Here is a 25,245-nt window from a genome sequence, read left to right as displayed (position 1 = left end):
CCAGCAACTCCACAAGTTCACCAACCTGGACGCTCTGAACCCCAGTCATTTTTAGATTTTATAGAGGCTTCATTACATAGGCATGATTGATGAAATCATTGGTCATTGATGATTGAACTCAATCTCCAGCTCTCCAGCCCCTCTTCCCTCCCTTGATATTGGGGAGCAGGGATGGGGCTACTTCAACCCTCTAATAACATGGGTTGTTCCCTAGCAACCTGACCCCATCTTTAGGTGTTTTCCAAAAATTAGTTCATTAACATAAGGTCTGGTGTGGTTGACAAGAGCTTGTTATGAATATCAAAAGACACATTTATCTCTCTTACCACTTAGGAAATCCCAAGGGTTTTGGGAGCTCTGTGCCAGAAACTGGTTGAAGATCATATATATATTTCTTATTATAAATCACAATATCACAAACTGGCCAAAACAACAACTTGAAACAGTCATGTTAATGAAGCTTCTTGTCTTTTCATTTATTCTCTTTTTTAAATGCAGATTTGTAAGTGTACATTTTCGTCAAATTTGATAAATTTGTTTGACCCCAAATAAAACATGGAACATTCTCATTATCCCAGAAAGTTCCCTCAAACTACTTCCCACTCAAAACCACCCACCCAGAAGCAACCACTCTTCTGATATTTTTTGCTGTATATTAGTTTTGCCAGTTCTAAAACTTCATATAAATGGAATCTTATAGTATGTACTTTTTTGTGTCTCACTTCTCTCCCTCAACGTATTATTTATGAGATTAATTTATTATGGTCTGTGTATCGATACTTCTTTTCATTACTGTGTAGTATTTTTTCTTTTTTAAAAAATACCCAATATCAATAGAATTTACATTCTTTTAAAAATATTTATTTCATTAATTTTATTTTTTGCTTCATCGGGTCTTAGTTGTGGCATGTGGGCTCTTCATTGTGGTATGTGGGCTCCTCTCTAGTTGCTGTGTGCAGGCTCTCTTAGTTGTGGCGTGCAGGCTCAGTAGTTGCACTGCACGGGCTTAGTTGCCCTGCTGAATGTGGAAACTTAGTTCTCCATCCAGGGATCAAACCCACATCTCCCACATTGTAAGGTGGATTCTTAACCACTAGACCACCAGGGAAGTCCCACTGTGTAGTATTTCATTGCACAAATGTACAACAGTATTTATGCATTCACCTGTTGATGCACACTTGGATTGTTTCTAAGTTATTATGAATAAAGCTGCCATGAACATTGGTGCACAAGTCTTTTGGTGGGCATCGATTTATTTCTCTTGAGTAAATACCTAAGGCTAGAACAACTGGTTGTGGGGTAGGTGTATTACTCTGCTTGGGCTGCCATAAAAAAATACACAGACTGGGTGGTTTAAAAAACAGAAATTTATTTCTCACTGTTCTTGAGGCTAAAAAGTCCTGGGAAGTCTGATCTGAGAAGTGTAAGGTTAAGGCACCAGCAAGGTAGGGTTTATTCTGAGGCCTCTTCTCTTGGCTTGTAGGCAGCTGCCATCTTGCTGTGTGCTCACATGATCTCTTTGTGAGTGCAGGAAAGAGAGAGAGAGCAAGCTCCCTAGTGTCTCTTCTTATAAGGGCCGTAATCCCATCATGAGGGCCCCACCCTCATGACCTCAACTAGCCCTGATTACTTCCCAAAAGCCTCATTTTCAAATGCCATCCACTGGGGGTTAGGACTTCAACATATGCATTTTGGGAGGAACACAAACATTCAGTCCATAACAGTAGGTGACGTTTAACTTTATAACAAACTATTAACTAGCTTTCCAAAGTGGTTTTCTCATTTTACACTCCCAGGAGCAATGCAGGAGAGTTCCCACATGTTCACTAACACTTGGCACTGTCATCACTTTCCTTTTAGCCTTTTACTGAGTGCATAATGGCATCTCATTGTACTTTCAATTCGTATTTCCCAGAAGACTAATGATTTTGAGACCCTTTTCAGGTGCTCATGGGCCACTTGTCTATGTTCTTTTGTGAAGTATCAGCTCAAGTCTCTTTCAAGTCACTATCACAGTTTTCAAGGTCTCTGTGAAATATGATTTACTTGGTACCAAAGGACACAAGCAGATCTGAAGGGAGTAAGGAATTGCAGTGATGTGGGATGTCCTCCATCAGAGCTATTTTTCTTATTCTCCCAAACATAAATTAAATTTTACTAAACCTCTAGATGCTTTAAACTATCCCTTAGCCTTTTGGTCACAGTAACTGCTCCTAAATATTCCTTGGTGAATTTAGGTGTGTCAAACAATGGTTCTGTAGGTAGGGAATGCCTCTGAAAGGACTCCCTGAATTTCGTCAAACTCAGATTGATAAAATTCATATCAAAACTGATATAAAACTCAGTTCAGTTGTTTCATGCTGTTAAGAACTTTTATCCTGGGCTTCCCTGGTAGCACAGTGGTTAAGAATCCGCCTGCCAATGCAAGGGACACGGGTTCCAGCCCTGTCCGGGAAGATCCCACAGGCCACGGAGCAACTAAATCTGTGCGGCACAACTACTGAGCCTGCACTCTAGAGCCCACAAACCACAACTACTGAAGCCCACATGCCTAGAGCCTGTTCTCCACAACGAGAGAAACCACCACAATGAGAAGCCAGCGCACTGCCACGAAGAGTAGCCCCCAGTCGCTGCAACTAGAGAAAGCCTGCACACAGCAACGAAGACCCAGCACAGCCAAAAATAAATTAAATAAAATAAATTAATTAAAAAGAAGAAATTTATCCTGAGCACAGACTCTACATTCTCGCTATATGCTATGTTCATCGTTGCTCAGCTGTGTACCAGAGCTGTGGCACAGCTTTGTGTCTTCAGATGACCCCACTTGGAAGCACACTGCTTGCTCTACCACCAGTAGACTTCAGGGGTCACACTGCACGTCATCCCCATGGTTCGAATCCTTACATCATCTTTAAAATTTTTCCTATAAGAGGTTTAATTAATGAATTGTCTAATACATAACAACATGCATGTGTAATCAGTACTGCATATCATTATACCTATACCAATTAATAACATTGAAACCCAAATCTAATCTTGTGCTATAGGACTAAAATCATTGGCTAGGTTTAAGGAGCACATATTTTGAAACATTTAAAATTGATCCAGTTCTAACAAGTAATCCACACTTATTCTATTCTCATTCACATCATTTATGACATTACATTAATACTTTCTTTCATTTCTTGGCTCAGCAATACATCAGCCCAAGAAATGTGACTTAGCAAATTGTGGCATATTAATCTCTTGCTAGCACAGAATATATTTTGTAAAGATTTCAAGATACCCCTTACAGATTTCCTCCTGTGTCTAAAGCACTATGCTCATAAGGCATGTGATTCTGTGTGTTCTCAAGGCCTCCAGACACCAGGTAACAATGGCCCACACAGAAGGACAAATCTGAGAATAGTCTTTAAGTTGAAGTGAGCATTTTCTGTCCCAAGAGGTAAAGGTAAAAAATTATGATTAATAAACGTACCCGTGCATCTTAACATACAAAAAAATTTAGATCTTATACCTTCTATCCAAGAATATATAGCTAAGATTAGATAGGTGTAACTTTGGGGCCATTATCCTCCACATTCTCCAAGTATCCAGAAGTATCTTCTGGCCCAGCAGCCATAATTTCAGCTGGCTTCACACCATTTTATTGTTTCATTTATGTTTTGAATAGATACAAGGAGTGCAGTGTGCCAGCTGGTCTTTGTCAGATATTTCCCTTCAGTGGGAGTGGTCTTTCCAGAGGTGCATACAACTATTCAGCAGCTGTCTCCTCAGATGTTTCAAATGATAGCTCAGGTACAAGGAAGCAAGACTCATGATGGCTTTGAAGCCCTAGGCCCTATTAGATCTAATGTATCTTGTAACAGCCTATGAGAACAGCTGAGTTTCCAAGGTTCCTGCAAGGGACTTGCCCAGTGTAAATACACTTTACCAATCAGGAGTCATTTTTATCTTAAGCAATGTTGCCTCATCATGCAGCTGATGAATCTTTTGAGCGTGTTACCAAGGCAGTCAGAAACATAAATAAGATTGTTCAGAAACACAGTTGACATACTTTCTTGGGTGGTTACCAGGGGAACAGAGCTAAAATGCTATTCCAAGGTCAAATTCTTTCACAGAGAAAGAGAAAGGATTTCCTTATCTTATTACCTATCACCCATCCCCTTGTTCTTTGGTTAATTTTTTTTTCATTAAACTGTATTTTGAGATCATTACTGATTGACATGCAGTTGTCAGAAATAACACACAGGGCTCCTGTGTATACTTTACCATTTCCCCAGTGGCAACATCTTGCAAAACTATAGTACAATAATGTGCTTGTTAGCTTTTTTAATACAGAAAAGAAGACAGGTTAGTATATACCTGGTCACCAGGACTTATATTGTAAAATGGGCCATTAACAACCAATTTATTTATTAAATAATTAGGTGATTTTTTGATCAAAATAACATTTTAGTATCCATAGAATTTTTATAGGAAATTTTCTACCAAATAATAGTATGACAGTATTTAACACACCAAACAGTGTTATTTGACAGAGTTAACAGTATCTCTTTCACCCTCTCAGCAAGTGTCTCTTTTAGGCATCTCAAACTTAGTATGTTTTAAATTGGATGTTTTATCTTCTCTCCCAAACCAGTTTTACCAACATTTTTAGTAGACTTTACTTTTTTAAATCAGTGTTAGCTTCACAGAAAAACTGAGCAGAAGGTACAGAGAGCTCCCATATACCTCCTACCTTATCCACATACACAGCTTCCCTCACTATTTTTTTTATATACTGCAGGTTCTTATTAGTCATCCATTTCATACTCATCAGTGTATACATGTCAATCCCAATCTCCCAATTCGTCACCTCAACCCTGCCCACTGCCACTTTCCTCCCCTAGTGTCCATACATCTGTTCTCCACATGTGTCTCAATTTCTGCCCTGCAAACCAGTCCATCTGTACCATTTTTCTAGGTTCCACATACATGCGTTAATATGCGATATTTGTTTTTCTCTTTCTGACTTACTTCACTCTGTATGACAGTCTCTAGATTCATCCATGTCTCAACAAATGACCCAATTACGTTCCTTTTTCTGGCTGAGTAATATTCCATTGTATATATGTACCACATGTTCTTTATCCATTCATCTGTCAATGGGCATTTAGGTGGCTTCCATGACCTGGCTATTGTAAATAGTGCTGCATTGAACATTGGGGTGCGGTGCATGTGTCTTTTTGAATATGGTTTTCTCAGGGTATGTGCCCAGTAGTGGGATTGCTGGGTCATATCATAATTCTATGTTTAGTTTTTTTTTTTTTTACATCTTTATTGGATTATAATTGCTTTACAATAGTGTGTTAGTTTCTGCTTTATAACAAAAAGAATCAGTTATACATATACACATGTTCCCATATCTCTTCCCTCTTGCATCTCCCTCCCTCCCACCCTCCCTATCCGACCGCTCTAGGTGGTCATAGACCACCGAGCTGACTTCCTTGTGCTATGAGGCTGCTTCCCACTATCTATTTTACATTTGGTAGTGTATATATGTCCATGCCACTCTCTCACTTTGTCACAGCTTACCCTTCCCACTCCCCATATCCTCAAGTCCATTCTCTAGTAGGTCTGTGTCTTTATTCCCATCTGACCCCTACGTTCTTCATGACATTTTTTTCTTAGATTCCATATATATGTGTTAGCATACGGTATTTGTCTTTCTCTTTCTGACTTACTTCACTCTGTATGACAGACTCTAGATCCATGCACCTCACTACAAATAAGTCAATTTCATTTCTTTTTATGGCTGAGTAATATTCCATTGTATATATGTACCACATCTTCTTTATCTATTCATCTGATGATGGACACTTAGGTTGTTGTCATCTCCTGGCTATTGTAAATAGAGCTACAATGAACATTTTGGTACATGACTCTTTTTGAATTACGGTTTTCTCAGGGTATATGTCCAGTAGTGGGATTGCTGGGTCATATGGTAGTTCTATTTGTAGTTTTTTAAGGAAGCTACATACTGTTCTCCATAGTGGCTGTATCAATTTATATTCCCACAAGCAGTGTAAGAGTGTTCCCTTTTCTCCACACCCTCTCCAGCATTTATTGTTTCTAGACTTTTTGATGATGGCCATTCTGACCAGAGTGAGATGATACCTCACTGTAGTTTTGATTTGCATATCTCTAATGATTAATGATGTTGAACATTCTTTCATGTGTTTGTTGGCAATCTGTATGTGTTTGGAGAAATGTCGATTCAGGTCTTCTGCCCATTTTTGGATTGGGTTGTTTGCTTTTTGGTTATTGAGCTGCATGAGCTGCTTGTAAATTTTGGAGATTAATCCAACTGAAAAAGTTGCTTCATTTGCAAATATTTTCTCCCATTCTGAGAGTTGCCTTATTTATGGTTTCCTTTGCTGTGCAAAGTTTTGAAGTTTCATTAGGTCCCATTTGTTTATTTTTGTTTTTATTTCCATTTCTCTAGGAGGTGGGTCCAAAAGGATCTTGCTGTGATTTATGTCATAGAGTGTTCTGCCTACGTTTTCCTCTAAGAGTTTGATAGTTTCTCGCCTTACATTTAGATCTTTAATCCATTTTGAGCTTATTTTTGTGTATGGTGATAGGGAGTGTTCTAATCTCATACTTTTACATGTACCTGTCCAGTTTCCCCAGCACCAATTATTGAAGAGGCTGTCCTTTCTCCACTGTACATTCCTGCCTCCTTTATCAAAGATAGGTTGACCATATGTGTGTGAGTTTATCTCTTGTCTTTCTATCCTGTTCCATTGATCTATATTTCTGTTTTGTTCCAGTACCATGCTGTCTTGATTACTGTAGCTTTGTTGTATAGTCTGAAGTCAGGGAACCAGATTCCTCCAGCTCCGTTTTTCATTCTTAAGATTGCTTTGGCTATTCGGGGTCTTTTGTGTTTCCATACAAATTGTGAATTTTTTTATTCTAGTTCTGTGAAAAATGCCAGTGGTAGTTTGATAGGGATTGCATTGAATCTGTAGATTGCTTTGGGTGGAAGAGTCATTTTCACAATGTTGGTTCTTCCAATCCAAGAACATGGGTATATCTCTCCATCTATTTGTATCAACTTTAATTTCTTTCATCAGTGTCTTATAATTTTCTGCATACAGGTCTTTTGTCTCCTTAGGTAAGTTTATTCCTAGATATTTTTTTCTTTTTGTTGCAATGGTAAATGGGAGTGTTTTCTTAATTTCACTTTCAGATTTTTCATCATTAGTGTATAGGAATGCCAGAGATTTCTGTGCATTAATTTTGTATCCTGCTACTTTACCAAATTCATTGTTTAGCTCTAGTAGTTTTCTGGTAGCATCTTTAGGATTTTCTATGTAGAGTACATTATCATCTGCAAACAGTGACAGCTTTACTTCTTCTTTTCTGATTTGGATTCCTTTTATTTCGTTTTCTTCTCTGATTGCTGTGGCTAAAACTTCCAAAACTATGTTGAATAAGAGTGATGAGAGTTGGCAACCTTGTCTTGTTCCTAATCTTAGGGAAATGGTTTCAGTTTTTCACCATTGAGGACGATGTTGGCTGTGGGTTAGTCATATATGGCCTTTATTATGTTGAGGAAAGTTCCCTCTATGCCTACTTTCTGCAGGATTTTTATCATAAATGGGTGGTAAAATTTAAGTTAAAACATGCATAAGCCCTCTGACTTCCCCAATGCCTGAATATGTGCATATTTTCCATCATTTCCCCTTTTGATTGCAAATCTTGATAGAAAGCAATGATGCTCAAAATATCTATCCCTCAATGCTGGGGTGCTGGCTCCTACCTCAGGTTCAGATCATTTCCCTCGCTGTTAGGTCTCCTTTATATTCACCTATTCATTCACATTGGAGGAAAACTAAGCTGATCTCAGGAACAGGCTCAGAGATATGTTAATGAGGAAACACTATATATGCTATACGTTTTATCACTTACACTCAATTGTCACACAAGCATTGCACATGTGCTATTAGCAGCAGACTTAAAGCAAGCAGTGTCACATTTCATGAGTAGTCATAATCTGCGAAAATTTCGCTAGATAATTTTCTTTCCATTCAGAACATCAGGGCAATAACATCAGACACAATAACCGTCATAAATACAGACCTTACCTAACAGAACTAGAATTTAACATCCCCTAAAATATAGTCTTTTTTCTCTCTGAAATAACCCTCATCTCCACCAAACACAGCAAATCAAAACTAGTTTGTGTGTAATTGATCATATCAGCTCCTTCAAACTGGCTGAGGTAGAAGTCCTCAGAAGTCTCAGACTGAATTCCCCAAAGGCCTCTCAAGGTCAGGAACACCATGACAAAAGACGGCCATAAGCCTCCACCTCAGGGGATTTCTGTCTTCTAGAGGTATCCCAAATATCAAGATTCCTGCACATGCCAGGAGACAGTCTTTCCCATTCACCTGATAAGGCTGCTCAGAAACCAAGAGTCCCAGTTTTTGGAGGGACTGGGCAGAGAGAAAAGAAAAATGTTTCAATTCTACCCTCAGAAGTAGTTTACCCAATTGCTGTAAGTCACAACTAACTTGAGGGGAAGGGCATCCCTCTATCTGGAAAACACAGATCAAAACTTTCCAGACAAAACCCATAAATATTATAACCATATTCACCAGTTCACTCAGTAACCAATCCTTCCATTAACTTTTTAAGAAGCCATCAGGTTTTCCTTTAGGATTATTTAAGTTCTTACCCAGTTCTGAACTGTAATCTGAAATTTATCAGAGACCTGTTATTGTCAAAAGGTCGTTCCTATGAATCTGGAAGATGAAGCACTTTTGCAAAAGCATCAGAGTACAACAATAACTGTCTACAAAAGACAAAAGACTTAAAAAGTCACAGTTAAACATATTATCACAATGTATGCGATAAAGCATCTTGGTTATAGTAACTAGAATTATGACTGATTATAATCTTAACCCTTAAAAACCTTAATCTCTCGCAAAAACCAAGAAACAATTGTGCATTTCCTGATTGGAAAGCTTAATGCTTTAGTCTTATTCTCCTAAGCAGGCAAAAGTAGTTAAACTTAGACCTGCCCAGGAATTAATGTTCCATTATTTTACCTTTTTTGAAATGACTTAGTCAATGAATTCTCTTCATGTAACTTAGTTTAGTTTCAAGTTACAAAAATCTTGAGAGACTATTTTAGATAGACTTTCCCAAAGCATAATTATTCCAATAAAGATTTCTAAAAACCTTGCTCCTTTTTGTTCATGTACTCTTAGAGATCACATATGATTAGATTAAAGTTCCTGAGAACCCAGGTAGATCATATACATCTCAAAGGTACAGGAAGAGAAATACCAATTCCTTCCAGAGAGCTAGCTTAACCAATTACAGAAGGCTCACTTTGATACAATAGCAGAGCCATGAGGGGCCATTGTTCTCCAGATCTCTTGGCAGCCCCCATTCATCATGCACAGCCACTACAGGGTCCCACATACGAGTAGACATCCACTGCAGTACTACCCCTGCAACTTTCAGGATTACCCCCTCAACTTTTGGACCCCACGTGTGAATGGCCGGCCACCCCAGGATAAAACCCACAACCTTCAGGCCCCACAAGCTAGTGGACAACCCCTGCAACATTCCATTCCCCATCCTGTATTTCCCAACATCTCAGTGCTCACTGGAGTTTCCTTGTTCTCCTGGCTGGCTCTGCCAACTGTTGGGCTGCACCCAGCAGGTCTATAAGGCCTACATTTGCCCAGTTTAAGACCAAAGAAGAAGCCTGGAGTCAGCAACAGAGACATCAGTGGCTTAATGGATGGTAGGGAGTGTAGATTGCCAGTTATAGAGGGAATTACATCAGTTTGGCGCATTAGTTACCAGGACCCATACTACCCCTTTGATAAGGACAATCAGTAGCCTGGGCCTGGGGCAAGCATGTAGGAAGTTCAGTCGTGTGAGTAGGGTATAGGGGAAGCAGGCAGTGGTTGAGCAGGGGATGTTCAGAGAGGAAGAGAACCCCTATCCTGAGTGGCCTGACCATATAAATGTCATCAGTATTATACCATGTCCCTGTTCCCTCCTTCCTGATCCTCTCCTCCCCACTTCATGTAGTAAAGTCAGAGTAATTTATTTACCTGTTTGGCTTTGAATGATTTCTTTACCAAAATATTATATTAGATATGATTTCTTGAGACTACTTTTGGCTTCATTATGACAATTTTTAAGGATATAAGCTGAATTTGTTTACGATAGAAATTTCTTGAAACAACTGGATCACTAGGCAGTTCTTTGGTCTTTTTAGGTTCTATAGGGAGTTTGTGTTGTAATCATGGCTTTGTATTGTGGGATTTGATCTGCATCATCAAGTCTGAATTCTTAAGGGACATCTGCAGCTACTTTCATGCAACAAAGATAACCTCACATCCTTCTTGGCAAATATATCCACCCACAATACAGGGGCAAGTTTGTGCCTTTATATCAGTTGTATCTCACATTTAGAAATCATGATGAACCTGAACCAGTCGTTTTTGATGAGCAAGAGGATATGCCTGAAGTTTAGAATGAATAAAAGTTGGCCTGTTTTGACGGTGGGCTTGGCCATACACTGGGTACCTCTGTGTGGCTCACAAATGAAAAGTTAATCTAGAAAACCAGATTCATTTGGAATCAGAGTTCATAAGTTAGACATAGCCAGCTTTCAATATTCAAGTGACAAAAGGTCAATGCCGAGAACAAAGTCATCTACTTGAAGGCCAATTAACAATGTGATAGATAAAGTTCATATAAAGCCTAGCTTTCTGCCCTCAAGCACAAGGAGACAAGATATTACAGGCAGAACACTAAGAATATCTACTAGGCTACAATATCCAGGGAATAGCAGGAAGGGCTTCTTCAGCTCATGAGAGATGGTGCTGGACTCTGATGGAAACCGTGGCCTTGGAACAGACACTTGAAAGACAAGTTAGAGGAAAATGATTCCATGAAACTTGAAAAGACCTCCAATGGCCGTGACATGGAACAATCCTTGCTCCCTCCAGGGAGAACAGTATCTGGGGAAATGTGCCAGGAAGAAGGATGAGCCTTTATTCCAACATCATTGAGGTGAAGCCAAACTTTTCCCTCCATATGTTTTTTGTTTGTTTGTTTTTGTTGTTTTTTTAAACATCTTTATTGGAGTATAACTCCTTTACAAGAGTGTGTTAGTTTCTGCATTATAACAAAGTGAATCAGTTATACATATACATATGTTCCCATATCTCTTCCCTCTTTAATCTCCCTCCCTCCCACCCACCCTATCCCACCCCTCTAGGTGGTTTGTGTCCAAATGGTTTTAATTGGCTCACAAAGAGCTGTTCCTGTTGGCTAACTAGTGCTAGATGGAAGTTGCCTGTGGGGAAGTGGGGGTGGTGCCTTTAGGGTGTCCCAGCTGCAGAGAAGAGGCTCCTGGCAGAGGCCTGGCCTCTGCTAACTCAGGCTCTGGAGGGTGAACTTCCAGACACAATCCTGATTTCCTGGCTGCTCCCAGGGGGGACTCTGCCAGCCTGGCACTGCTTTGCTTCTATGGGCAGAGGTCCCTCGAAGCCCTGCATGAGGCTGAGCTTTAATTTATGACCACTTCATGTCATGTGTGACTCTCACATGCAGGAAACCACAACAGAGGCTGATTCTACCTGGACCTTAGAGTAAACCCCTTTTCTTATTTCCCCTTCATTCCCCTTAAGTGGTTGAAGTAATGCAAGGAGCCAGTGAAGATGGAGTTGAAGGTGGTCCTCAGAAGTAGGAGGTTTAAAGAGTTGAGGCTCTGGTAGAATTAAACAGCATATAACCTCACACCACAGCCAGTCTGAGCAAGACAGAGGCCTTTCCTCTTTCTGCTAACACCACACTGCTGAGATTTCTTTCCCCCTTGAGACAGGATCTTCTGTCTGGTGAATGATGATTTCTCCCTTGAGATGAACGAGTGGGGACCATGTAGATAGAGAGTGATTTTCCCTTTGACTTTGTACCCTATTGTAAGTTCACTGATTTCTCTCTATCCTCATGCTCCTTCTCACAGCCAACTTTTGACTGACAGTTGAGGGAGAGATGGATGAGCAATAAAACTATATCCCAAACATGGCTCTTTTCATTCAACCCTGCTGCTTCTTTGGGTCCCAGTATGCAGTGAAACCTTTCTGTGTTCTGGAGTAACCTTCTCAGTATTTAGTTCCCTAGATTTAAATTTTTACCCTTCTGATTTTTTGTGTGTCTAGGAATGTTCACTTCCCAGGTTACCTTTAGACTTGCCTACCACATCATCAGTGATTTTTCAATACATGATTATTTGGGATGAACAAAAACTCTACTGAGCATTGTATGGGATGTGCCCATGCATAATCTATGGTATTTTATCAAAGTGAATATGTAATGTAATAACCAGAGGAGACATGTATGCAGATATGGGTAATGCAAGGAAGAATATGATGAGACAAAAATGAGTCATGTAACCTTAAACACCAACATTAGTCCATGTTATTATATCTCAAACATTTGCACTAAACTACTTCTAAAATAAAACTTAACAGTTCAGAACACTACATTGATTTTGTCACATGTAGTCAGGTTCCCACTGGCACCAACAATACATTTGGGAGTTCATTTACTACATCCAAGAAGAACTGTGTTGTGTGCTCAGTACATGTCTGTGAGATGTAATTACTAAAGGAGTTAAGGGGAATGCACAATTATTAGAGTCTTTAAAAATCAAGGGAGGGCTTTCCTGGTGGCGCAGTGTTTGGGAGTCCACCTGCCGATGCAGGGGATACGGGTTCGTGCCCGGGTACGGGAGGATCCCATATGCCGCAGAGCGGCTGGGCCCGTGAGCCATGGCCGCTGAGCCTGCACGTCCAGAGCCTGTGCTCCACAATGGGAGAGGCCACAACTGTGAGCGGTCCGTGTACCACAAAAAAAAAAAAAATCAAGGGAGTTTTTCAGCAGACGAATGAAAGAAAGAGGAAGAGAATTAGGAGAAAGTCATGGAACATATAATTATGTGAGTTGATGACAAACAAAGTTGTAAGTATGGCTCGGGGCCGAGTCATCTTGGGCTTGTATTTGAAGGTAATACTTGGATTTATCCTGGCCTCTTCAATATTTCTATAAGGAGTGGCTGACAGGATGTCATCAATGTTTTAGGAGGATTAAACTGATCCTGTGTGCAGGACAGATATGTGTAGGGGGAAGCAGGAGGCAGTCAGAACCACAATAAGCCTGTTGCTGTGCTCATGGTAAGAGCTGGTCAGTGTTGGGACCAAGTGGGAAAGGAGGTGATAGTGAGGACAATGAGTACTGATTTTTCACGAGAGTAGAGAAGATTGAGAAAGGAGAGAAGTCCAATGAGGAATTGAAGGCTTCTGAAGAATGACCACTGGAGATTTAGGTGAGTGCTCCCTGGACACCAGGGAAGACGAGGTGGGAACCCTCACGTGTAGAGTAGGAAAAGAGGCAAGGACTCCTGGAAACTATCCCCATGGATTGGAACAAACTCTGGACTTGGAGTCAGAAATTCTGGGTTCTAATCCAAATCCTGTAATTAATTCATGTTTTCATGTTCCTAAGGTGTTATAGGAACTCTGTACAGTTTAGCATTAAGGGAACCTCTGCTTCTCTTAGCCCATCTAAATTTGAAGGGATACCGAGATTTATATGAGGAATTCTAGCTACTGTCTGAGGCTCGCCACCCTCTGATACCCATCCCTGACACCCATGCCAGGCAATAAAGCACCAAAAAGTTAGATTGGTTGTGGGGGAAGAAGAATAGTGCAGAGCTAGGTTCTGAGCTGTGAGAGGAGAAGGTAGGAATTGAGCCTAAGACAGAGGAAAAGTTAACTAATTCAGTAATGACCAAAACCCTGAAAGTAACAGCACCATTTGTAACCAATAATTGCTCGTTGTACAGCCCTGGAAAAGGTAACTTTTCTGTGACTCAGTAAATTGGGGATAATTTAACATCTCCTAATGTGAGGCCATAGAGGACAGGTGACACTGAGGAGAGCCAACTCTAAAGTTTTCTGAAATTCTCAGACCATATAGTAGCCACTGTCTCATAGGGTTGCTGGACCCAATCTTGTCTTTTCCTGAATTTTTGTTGTCTGTAAAATAAGTGTTTTAAAATCACACCTTTTTATACATAACTAATGGTTTTATGACTTATGAGCACCTATCAGCCTCATATTTAAAAGCATGACCATGATCACATATCATTAATTACAGGAATAGTCATGGGTAAATTTACACCTATAGGGACTCAGTTTCTTGGTCTGTAAAATGAAAAAATGTATGCTATCCAAGAGTCCTCTCAGTTCTAAAAGTTTTAAATTATAGAATATGAAATTAGTTTCCTTAAAGCTCCCTTCATGTCATGATTTCTCAAGCTGTAGATGAAGAGATTGATGAGAGGAGTCACCACTGTGAAGATGACAATAGTCACCACATCTTGCACTGAGTACGAGGATGAAGGGTGCTTATAGACTCCCAGGATTGCCCCATAGAATGGGGAGACCACAGTGAGGTGGGATCCACACGTGGACAGGGCTTTCCTTATCCCATGGACAGATGGCAACTTCAGTACATTAGAGAAGATGGAATCATATAAAATGATGATACATGCAAATGGTGTCATAAATACCAGTTCACCCACAGTGAATACCATCAGGTCATTGATAAAGGTATTCAAACGAGAGAGTTTTAGAATAGGATAAGGGTCACAGAAAAAGTTATACACAGCATTGTTGGAACAAAATGTGAGTTGCACCATGAGAAGAGTCTGTAGGAGAGCATGCAGATTTGTACTGAGCCAAGATGCAGCCACCAGAAGGACACAGAGTTTGGGCCTCATGATCATGGTGTAGTGGAGTGGGCAACAGATGGCAGTATAATCATCATAGGCCATCACACAGTGGAGGAACCCATCTCTGTTGATGAAAATGATGAAGAAGTAAATCTGGGTCGTACATACCATGTAAGAGAAAGACTTGCTTCACAGTATGTGATTCACCAGCTTTTTGGGGATTGTGACTGATGAAAAGAAGATGTTGACACAGGAGAGGTTGGCCAAGAATAAGGACATGGGTGTTTGGAGATGACTGTCACAGCTGATAGCCAAGACAATGAGAAAGTTCCCAGTGAGGATGACCAGGTACATCCACAAGAACAGCCCAAAGAGAACCTCCTCCTGCTCTGACTGCCCAGAGAGTCCCAGGAGAATGAATTCTGTGACTCCAGTCTGGTTGTCTCTGCCCATGTCTGCAGGGGAGAAGATGTGGTCAAAAGGAAAAGGAAATATTTATTTAATTAGGCTCCATATATTGTTTAGAGATTACAAGTTTTTAATGATACCAGATCCAAAATGCATTTCTTAATTAATAACACTTCAAATATAAAAGTAGATGAGATTGATAATGTCATCATTTGAGCTAATTTTTTATGATACTGTTTTGTCATTGAGAATTAATTCACATTAGATAACTCTATGAAGTGAGTTTTAATGAAATAAATAGCTGGTTAATTTCTATAATTTTAATTTGTGTTTAATTATCTTTGGTTTCATGCAGCTTAATTCATACTTCACTAACAGTTAATGAATATCTGGTATATACAAGTTATTTTCACATACACAATTTCTTTTAATCCATATCATTCATATATATATATTTTGGCCGCCTCACATGGCTTGTGGGATCTCAGTTCCCTGACCAGGTACTGAACCTGGGCCACAGCAGTAAAAGCCTAGAATCCTAACCACTAGGCCACCAGGAACTTCTGTCATCCATCATTCATAAGTGAGGACCCTGAGAAGAAGAATCAGAGATGAAGAACCTGGGATTCAGAGAAATTAGGTGATGACAGATTAGATTGAAAGAAAGCATAACATTTATAGTCTTGAAACAGCTGAAATGCCCTTTTCTTTATATTCCTCCCTAGTTTTACTTCCAAGTTTCAATTATCAACCATTTACTGAGACTATAACCAAGTGCCAGGCAGTGTCTTCCTGCTTTACATACATTTCTTACAGATTTAAAATATGTAAATTTAAAAAATAACAAGCTTCATTAAGCAGAAGGGAAAAATGAAGCAATGAGATCTAGCTATTTGTTTAAAGTCATAAGTTCTTTTACCCGAATAACTTTATACAACTCACTCAAATTCATTCTGGATCTCTCTTATTTTCTCAGGATTATACTAATTCTAGGCACTGAAGGATCTGCCTGGCAGTTTTCCCTCAACGTTGTAACTGGATAGCATCAAAATGTCATTGCAGTAGCTCACAAATGTTGGCTTGGATGAGCTAAGCGTGCTAGTGACTTTGCTATGTACGACATTCTGTGAAGAGACTACTTTTCTCCCTGTGCTGGCCAAAACAGGATCACTGGTATTTGGTATTATTTTTGAAGAGGAAAAGGAGATTCATAGAGAAAGTCAAGTTATGGGGGCATATCCAAGTGATAATCCCAGCCTTAAGGAATTAATGCAGGCAGAAAGAGTCAGATAGAGAATTTTGAATATGTAAGAATACACAGTATTCGAATAGTAAAGAGGAGAGGAGATGGCATTTCAGGGGAGGAGATTTACAGGTTAAATGTCTTGACTGACTGGGATAAAGGGTGTCACAGGCAATACTTTTAGGAGAGTGGTTGCAGGATGTATATAGTATGGTGACTATAAAATATCCAGCATTTTGAGAGTTAAATTAGTAAAACCAATGTAAAATTCTGAGATCTGAAGCCATTTTCTCGTAAATTATATCACAGAATTAAAAGGTAGAAAGGCAGAAGTTGGCAGTACCCAGAGCTATTGAAAGAAAGTACTTCAGGGAAAGGATGTAGAATGTAGAAGTGGGGGTACAAGGGTTGCATCAAGGAAAAACCAAAACAATATTTGTGCAGACGTTTTCATTGTGCTCCAAAGAGTAGATGTTGATATTAGGGTATTAATTGTAAGCTATTTCCCATAATGGAAATGGTAGTAGAAGGTGAAAGAAGTATAGCAGGATGGTGTAGGCTTTTTCCTATTGTCTGGGAACTGGCAAAGGCAAAAACAGGTGTAGAGGCTCTAAATAACCCAGACTCTATGTCGAGAGATCTGCCAGCATTAAGGTTAGCCACTTCCTGTCAACGTTTGCTGGGATAGTCCTACCAGGAGTACAAGCAACGTTGGCCCCACCCCCAAGTCAATATGGTAAGAGGGCCTGGTTTCATACATCAGTCCCTTGTGAATCTCTTTAGTTTGTGACTGTCCCTGAGACATCTCATGTTTTGCAGCATTGAGTGTTTGTGTTCCTGGACCTTAAAACTGAGGATGCTTAGTGCTTGGACCGCAGCTCAAGCTGACCCCCTCTGTGGGGTTCCATGTGGCATCCAAGCAACCTCCCTCCGAGACACTTCTCTAATGTGGTCATAGACCACAGTGAAGGTACACAAGGAAGCAACTAATAAAACGGTGGAGCTTAAGGGCAGAATAGGAGGGTCTTGAATGTCTGACAGAAGAGTCTCCTTTGTGAGGAAAGAGGGTGGCTCTTGGCTCTGAGCTTTTGGCCAGAATTTCTAAGAGCCGGCCGTCACTGATCTTAGCACTGCTGCCCTTAGTTATTACCTCTTTCGTTTCCCACTGCTTAATTTTCTATTTCCACCTTGGAAACATGCTTGCTCTGTTCTGCAATGGGCAGTACATCCTGAAAGAGGAAAGGCTTGTACATGTTAAACCAGGTGATGTTTCCCGTTTGAACTTGGTGAGATGCTGAAGCATTTAGTGTGTGTTTCTCCAAATGTAAATGTATGTGTTTTTGTCCGTGTGAATCTGTCTCTGTGGGAGATAACTGTGTCCTCACCTGCTTTGCCAGATTTTCTTACCTGGCTGCTCTGCTGCTGTGAGAGGCTATCATGGGACCCCTGTCTCCACTGGCTGCTTGCCTGACCCTGAATCATGAGAAAGTCACAGCTAGTGGGGGAGTCAGAAAGATTTTCTCCCTGGAGGAGAACACTTAGATTCAGACAGGTGCCTCTAAGGTGGATTCCCCACAGCTCCTCATTAAAGGCACACATACTAAGGGTTCTTTGTTCCTATCCTCTCTGGCCACAGATATCTCAGCCTGAGAGGAAATCAGTTTAGTGTTCAGACTTGTTGCTTCCCATTGCCTCAAGTACATCTCACACCCATGTCACAGACAAAATATACTTGGTCCCTTGCTCTGTGCTCAGAATGGATCTGAAGAAAAATTGTGAAGCCAGTGAACTTGGCCCACAGATATTCATGGTAGCTCCATTCTTTGCTCTACACTGACTCCCTTTTGTATAATCCTTAAGTCTTTAGGACTCTGCACTCTTTCTTCTTTCAAATAAAAGGTTTGTCAATTTATAGTAAGAAAGTAAGGTCTAAGAACAGACCCTCAATTCTGTCTCAGTTAATCTCTGTAATAGTTGCTGTGTCCCTGACATAGGAAACCAGACGTACCACTTAGAAATGCTGGCCTGTGGACGGGGGTAGGGAATAATGGGTGTGGGTTATATATGTGGTCATCTAAATAATATCTGTGGGCTATTGGAACTTGGATGTGTATATTTAAGTTTCTATTTGTGTGCATATACATAGCAAAATTGTTACAAGGTGAGTTTTAAAACTAATTTTAAAAAAAGAAAGAACACAAATATGAAATTTGGCAAAGATGTGTTAAGCAAGTGCAAAAATTAGAGAACATTGGTGGTGTTATTAATTACAGATAAAGCAATAATTAAGTCAACTGAAAGCATAAATCACAAAAGAGGAATATTTTATGATAACAAAGGACAAATTCATAAAACTTAATCACACTTATGAAATCAAACAAAACAATGTAGCAACTGTTTGCAATAGCAATGTAAGCAATGTAGAATAGGAATAGGTTAGGCAAAGGTTTAAAAAAAATTTTAAAGAAGTTGATTCATGTCTTAATGATGGACTTTAATATAAGATTCCCAGAATTTGAAAGATCAAGTAGTTAATTAAAAAATATGACAGAGATTTTGTATAAACAACAAAGAAATTTGATTTGTTCACAGGGAAATATATTCAATATTCTGTGATATACCATAATGGAAAAGCATATTTAAAAAATGCATATATAACTGAATCACTTTGCTGTACAGCAGAAATTATCACATTGTAAATCAACTATACATCAGTTAAAAATATATATATAGGGCTTCCCTGGTGGCGCAGTTGTTGAGAGTCCGCCTGCCAATGCAGGGGACATGGGTTCGTGCCCTGGTCCGGGAGGATCCCACATGCCGCGAAGCAGCTGGGCCCGTGAGCCATGGCCGCTGAGCCTGCATGTCTGGAGCCTGTGCTCCGCAACGGGAGAGGCCACGGCAGTGAGAGGCCAGTGTACCGCAAAAAAAAAAAAAAGAAAAAAAAAATATATATATATATATACACATATAAAATACACATATTTCCACCTTGAAAATAGAGAATATATATTCCTATTTTAAGACCAGGGAATAATTACAAATGTTGGCCATTTTCTTGACTACAACAAAAACTTTATAATAGAGTTTTTGAAATGAAAACTGAATCAATGAAATCAAACATTGATTTCATAGGATATATTCTCTTATGGCCTTCACCACAAAGCCAAAAATTAGAAACCACAAATCAAAATGTAAAAAGAAATGTTCATTTGATAAAATTTAAAACAGTGTTCTTCATAATCCCCATATCAAAAAGAAAGTTTAAACCAAATGATTCATAAATTAGAGAAAAAATATAAAAAGCTATGGGAAAATAGCCTTAAATGCTCTTATTAATAATAAAGGAATATAAAAACTGAATAAATCAAGTATTTAATCAAGAATTTTTATTTTAAAATTATTTTAGTCAAATAAATATATTAGCATAGCTTTAAAAGTTAAACAATTCTTTAAATAGAAACGTAGTTCCCTACCTGTCTTTCCACTCCATGATCCAACTTCCCAATATAAATACTTTTACATATTTCTAAATAATATGTTTATAATGCTATTTTTGATCATTGACTTACAATATGTTGTCTTCCCATTTTGACAGGTGATGAGTTAATACCACTTCACCATCCCTTTTCCTCTTCCTCAAATGCTCCTATTATAGGCACATCACAATTTGGAGGTATGTCAATATCTATTATTGACTTTCTGACTCTGTTATACACTGTTTGTGTACTAATCCTTTTGTTTATCCTGGCACAAATTTTGAATGTTCCTGAAGTTCATAATTGCCTATTTTTTTCATTTGCTTAATTTTTTTTTTTTGGCATGCGGGCCTCTCACTGTTGTGGCCTCTCCCGTTGTGGAGCACAGGCTCCGGACGTGCAGGCTCAGCGGCCATGGCTCACGGGCCCAGCCGCTCCGCGGCATATGTGATCCTCCCGGACCCGGGCACGAACCCGTATCCCCTGCATTGGCAGGCGGACTCTCAACCACTGCACCACCAGGGAGGCCATCATTTGTTTAATTTTTATGCCTCTTTTCTTTCCATATTTTGAAATTAATTTTGGGGGGGTGAGTTATAATTGATAGATAATAAACATTACCCATTTACGTTACACTTCGATGAATTTTAAAATCATGTTGTCATGTTACCACCACCACAATCAAGAAACACAACAGTTATATCACCCTAAAAAGTTTTCTTGTTTCCCTTTGAAGTTAGCACCCTTCCATGACCAGGTAATCACTGATCTGCTTTCTTTCACTACAATTTTGTGTTTCCTAGAATTTAATATAAATGGAATCATACAGTATGTGGTCTTTTGTGTTTGAATTCTTTCACTTAGCATAATGCTTTTGAGATTAATCCATTTTGTCAATGTATCACAAATTTGTTGCATTTATTAACATTGTGTTCCTTTTCATTCCTGTGTAGTATTCCATAGTAAGGAGATCCACAATTTTTATAACCATTCAACAGTTGAGGAAATTGGTTTGTTTCCAGTTTAGAACTATTATGTATAATATGTATGCATATCACTATATATGTATACAATGCGCATGTAATACTACCATGTATATTTCTGTAGAAGTTTGTGTGTGGCCATATGCTTTCATTTTTCTTGGAATGTGATTACTGGGTTTTATGGTAAATGTTTTAACTTTATAAGATACTGCAATACTGTTTTTGCAAAAACTAGCTGGACAGTTTGCATTCCTATCAGCAATATTTGATACTTCCAATTGTTACACATCCTTATCAACACTGGGTATTGTCAGTCATTTTGTTTTTCGGTATGCAGGCCTCTCACTGCTGTGGCCTCTCCCGTTGCAGAGCACAGGCTCCAGACACACAGGCTCAGCGGCCATGGCTCACGCAGCACGTGGGATCTTCCCAGACCGGGGCACGAACCCACGTCCCCTGCATCGGCAGGCGGAGTCTCAACCACTGTGCCACCATGGAAGCCCTTGTCAGTCTTTTTAACATTAACTATTCTACTGGATGTATAATAATATCTCATTGTGGTTTTAATTTGCATTTTCCTGATAACTAGTGATGTTGAGCATCTTATACTTATCGCCTATTCATATATCTCCTTTTGTGAAGTTATGTTCAAATATTTTCCCATTTTTTATTGGGTTGTTTGCCTATTTTTATTGAGCTGTTTTTCATCTCATTTTTTGAGGGTTTTTTTTCTGGACTCAATTGTAAATTTCGCAAATATTTTCTCCCGGTTTGTGGTTTGCTTTTAATTTTCTTATGCCTTATGAAGAGAAAAAAAATAATTTTAATGTTCATCTTATCACTCTTTCCCCTTAAAGTCATGCTTTTTATGTCCTATTCATGAAATCTTTGCCTAAGTCAGTGTAACAAATATTTTGTACCATGTTTTCTTCCAGTAATTTAATAGAATTTTGTATTTAACTTTATGATTCATTTCTGTGAGTGAATATGATGTGAGGTAAAAATTAGAGTTAGTTTTTATCTATACTGATAACCAGTTGTTCCAACGTCACCTGCTAAAAAGATTTCTGTTTCCATATTGAATTATACTTGCACCTTTGTTGAAATTCAATTCTATTTCTGGAGTTTCTGTGTGTTGCATTCATTTCACACTGTCATGATTATTGAATCTTTATGTTAAATATTGAAATCAATAGTATAAGTGACCTGAACTTGTTCTTAATTTTCAAGGTTTTCCGCTATTTTAGGTCCTTTGCTTTTCAATATAAACCTTTAAATCAGCTTGTCAATTTCTTGAAAATTGTCTGTTAGGATTTTGATTGTGTTGTATTGAATCTGTTGATTAAATTGGGGAGGATTAAATTCTAATCTTTTATTGCTAACATATAGACACACAGTTGATTTTGCGTATTCACCTTGTACTCTGAAATTAGCTTATCAATTCTAAGAATGTTTCTATAGATTCCATTGTGTTTTCTATGTACTTCAACATGTACACTAAGGCAAGAGTCAGCAAATTTTTACTGTAAAAGGCCAGTTACTGAGTACTCTAGATGTTGCAATGTCACCTCTCCCATTGTAGAAGGAGAGCAGTCATAGAAAATGTGAAAAAAATGATGATGGCTATGTTCCAAAGAACTTGTTAAAAAAAGAAAAAAAAGGCAGAGGGCTGAATTTTGCTTATAGGCTGTGCTTTGCCAACTCTTGTTCTTGGGTTTTGCAGAAATGAAATCCTATAACATGTACACTTTTGTCTGGCTTCTTTAACAGCATAATTGTTTTGAGATTCATCCATGCTGTAGTTGTAGTTTATTCCTTTTTATTGCAGGTAATATTCCATTTCATGGCTATACTACAACGGTTCATACAGGTGACTATCTATGAAGACTTGTGTTGTCTCAGAAATAAAGTCACAGGCAACATTCAACTACAAGACTTGATATGGATCTATGCTTTTTCTTCTCTTGGATTAATTAACTAGAAGAGGAAAGGCTGGATCATTTTAAGAAATTAACATTTTTAAGAAAATGCCAAACTCTTTTCCAAGGTTGTTGTATTGCATATATTTCCTGGTGAATTGCCTGTTCATTTTTTTTGCATTTTTAAAAATTACAATGTTTGTCTTTATATTCTTGAATTTGTATATTGGGCATAGTTAACCTTTATCAGATATATGAATTAACAGATAAATATTCTTATTACATATATAATTTGCAAATGTTTTCTTCCAGTATGTAACTTGTCTTTTAATTCATTTATCAGTGTATTTTGAAGAGCAGAAGTTCTTACTTTGATGTTAAATTTACCAGTTTCTTCATTTATATATGGTCTTTTGGTGTCATAACTAAGACATATTTATGTAATCCATATTCCCAAAGTTTTTTTTTTTTTTTTTTTTTTTTTTTTGCTGTACGTGGGCCTCTCAATGCTGTGGTTTCTCCCATTGTGGAGCACAGGCTCCAGACATGCAGGCTCAGTGGCCATGGCTCACGGGCCCAGCCACTCCGCAGCATGTGGGATCTTCCCAGCCCGGGGCATGAACCTTTGTCCCCTGCATTGGCAGGTGGACTCTCAATGAGTGCACTACCAGGGAAGCCCTCCAAAGATTTTTTACATGTTTTGGAAGTTTTATAATTTTAGAATTTACATTCAGATCTGTGGTCCATTTTGGGTTAATTTTAAATTATGGTATGAGGTATGGATCCAAGTTCCATCCCCCCTCACCCCATATGATTTAGATAGCCAACTGGTCCAGCACCACTTGTTTAAAAAAGCTAGACGTTCTCTGCTAAATTGCCTTTTTATTTGGGTTTATTTCTGAATTCTTTCCTTTTCATTCATATATTTGTCTATACTGATGGCAGGACTCATGGCCAAGACTGATGGCCAAGAATCATTTGTCTTGAGTACAATCTTTATATAATAATTCTTGAATTTGGACAGTGTAAGTCTTCCAACTTAGATCTTTTTCAAAGCTGTTTTGGCAATGCTAGGTTTTTTGCATTGTTATATAAATTTTAGAATCAGTTTTCCAATTTCTATGAAAAAGTCTGATGAAATTTTGAGACCACATGAAATGTTATCAATTTCAGAATTAACAATAATTAGTCTCCTGACCCAAAAGCATAGCATATTTCTTCATTTTAAAAGGTTTTCTTTTATTCCATTCATGAATATTATTTTTAGTTTTCAGTGTACAGATTGCTCATATTTTTGACAACTTTAACACTAAATGTTTCATATTTTATGCTACTGTAAATGGTACTAAGTTTATAATTCAAATTATTTATTATTTGTTGTTATATGATTATTTTTTATATTGGTTTTGAATCCTGAAACTTTGCTAAACTCACTAATTAGCCATAATAGATTCCTTATAATTCCATCAAAAATTCTGCATGGCAGATTATTGTGTCCACATACAAAGACAATTTTACTTTTTCCTTTCCAATCTAATTGGGTGCCCTATAATTTAATTTAATTCAGATACTAACTATTCTGACCTAAGACAGACTCCAGAGCTTAAGGGCTCAGTCCCACAAAGATACCCCCATTCAGATGCCAATCAGAAGTACTGGGCCCCCAGGTTACTCATACTCTCTTAAACTTGGTTACACATCGGGGTTTCCATGACCCCATCCTCAAATTGGATAATTTGCTATAATGTCTCACAGAACTCAAGGAAACAGTTTATTTACTATTATTGGTTCATTTTAAAGGATACTATAAATGACACAAATGACCAGCCAGAGGAAGAGGAACATAGGGACAGGCCAAGGTCAGGAAGGGTCCTGAGTGCAGGAATTTCTGTCCCATAGAGTTTGGGGTGCACCACCATCGTGGCACATGGATGCTCGTTCTTCTACTTTTCCTTCTTTCTCTGGCCTGTGGTGTGGAAATGATGACAGTACCTCCAGCTGCCACCCTGGACCATAAGATGAGGATGGAAAACTTACACTAAGATAATGGGGTAGAAATTTCTGAGCTTGGGAGTCTGATGACATCTTAGATCCACTGTACCAGCCTTTGAATACCTATTTCTGAACTTATTTTGTGTGTGATAGAAATAAACTTCTATCTTGTCTAAGCCAACACTTTATACATTTTTGTCTTTTGAAGGTAATAGTACTGTTCCAAATGGCCCCCAAGCATAGTGCTGCAATGTTGTCTAGTGTTCCTAAGTGCAGGAGGTCCATGAGGTGTTTAACAGAGAAAATAATCTTTGTTCAGGCATGAGTTATAGTGCTGTTGGCCATGAGTTCAATGTTAATGAGCTTACAATATATATTAAGTAAGGTGTATTTAAACTGAGAC

At 38.7% G+C, this 25,245-nt stretch overlaps 1 pseudogene across 1 annotated transcript; it reads right to left on the bottom strand.

Annotated features, from left to right (window-relative positions):
* Positions 1 to 14,010: 14,010 nt before the first annotated feature.
* LOC308610621 (olfactory receptor 1f45-like) lies at positions 14,011 to 15,271 on the bottom strand (annotated as a pseudogene). The gene has a single exon. The product of its transcript is annotated as an olfactory receptor 1f45-like (transcript).
* Between the last annotated feature and the right edge of the window lie 9,974 nt (positions 15,272 to 25,245).

This window comes from Mesoplodon bidens (genome assembly GCF_964165515.1).
Source record: "Mesoplodon bidens genome assembly, contig: HAP1_SCAFFOLD_665, whole genome shotgun sequence".
Classification (NCBI taxonomy): Eukaryota; Metazoa; Chordata; class Mammalia; order Artiodactyla; family Ziphiidae; genus Mesoplodon; species Mesoplodon bidens.
Note: the sequence above shows the minus strand (reverse complement) of the source record. Positions and strands in the feature narration are given on the sequence as shown.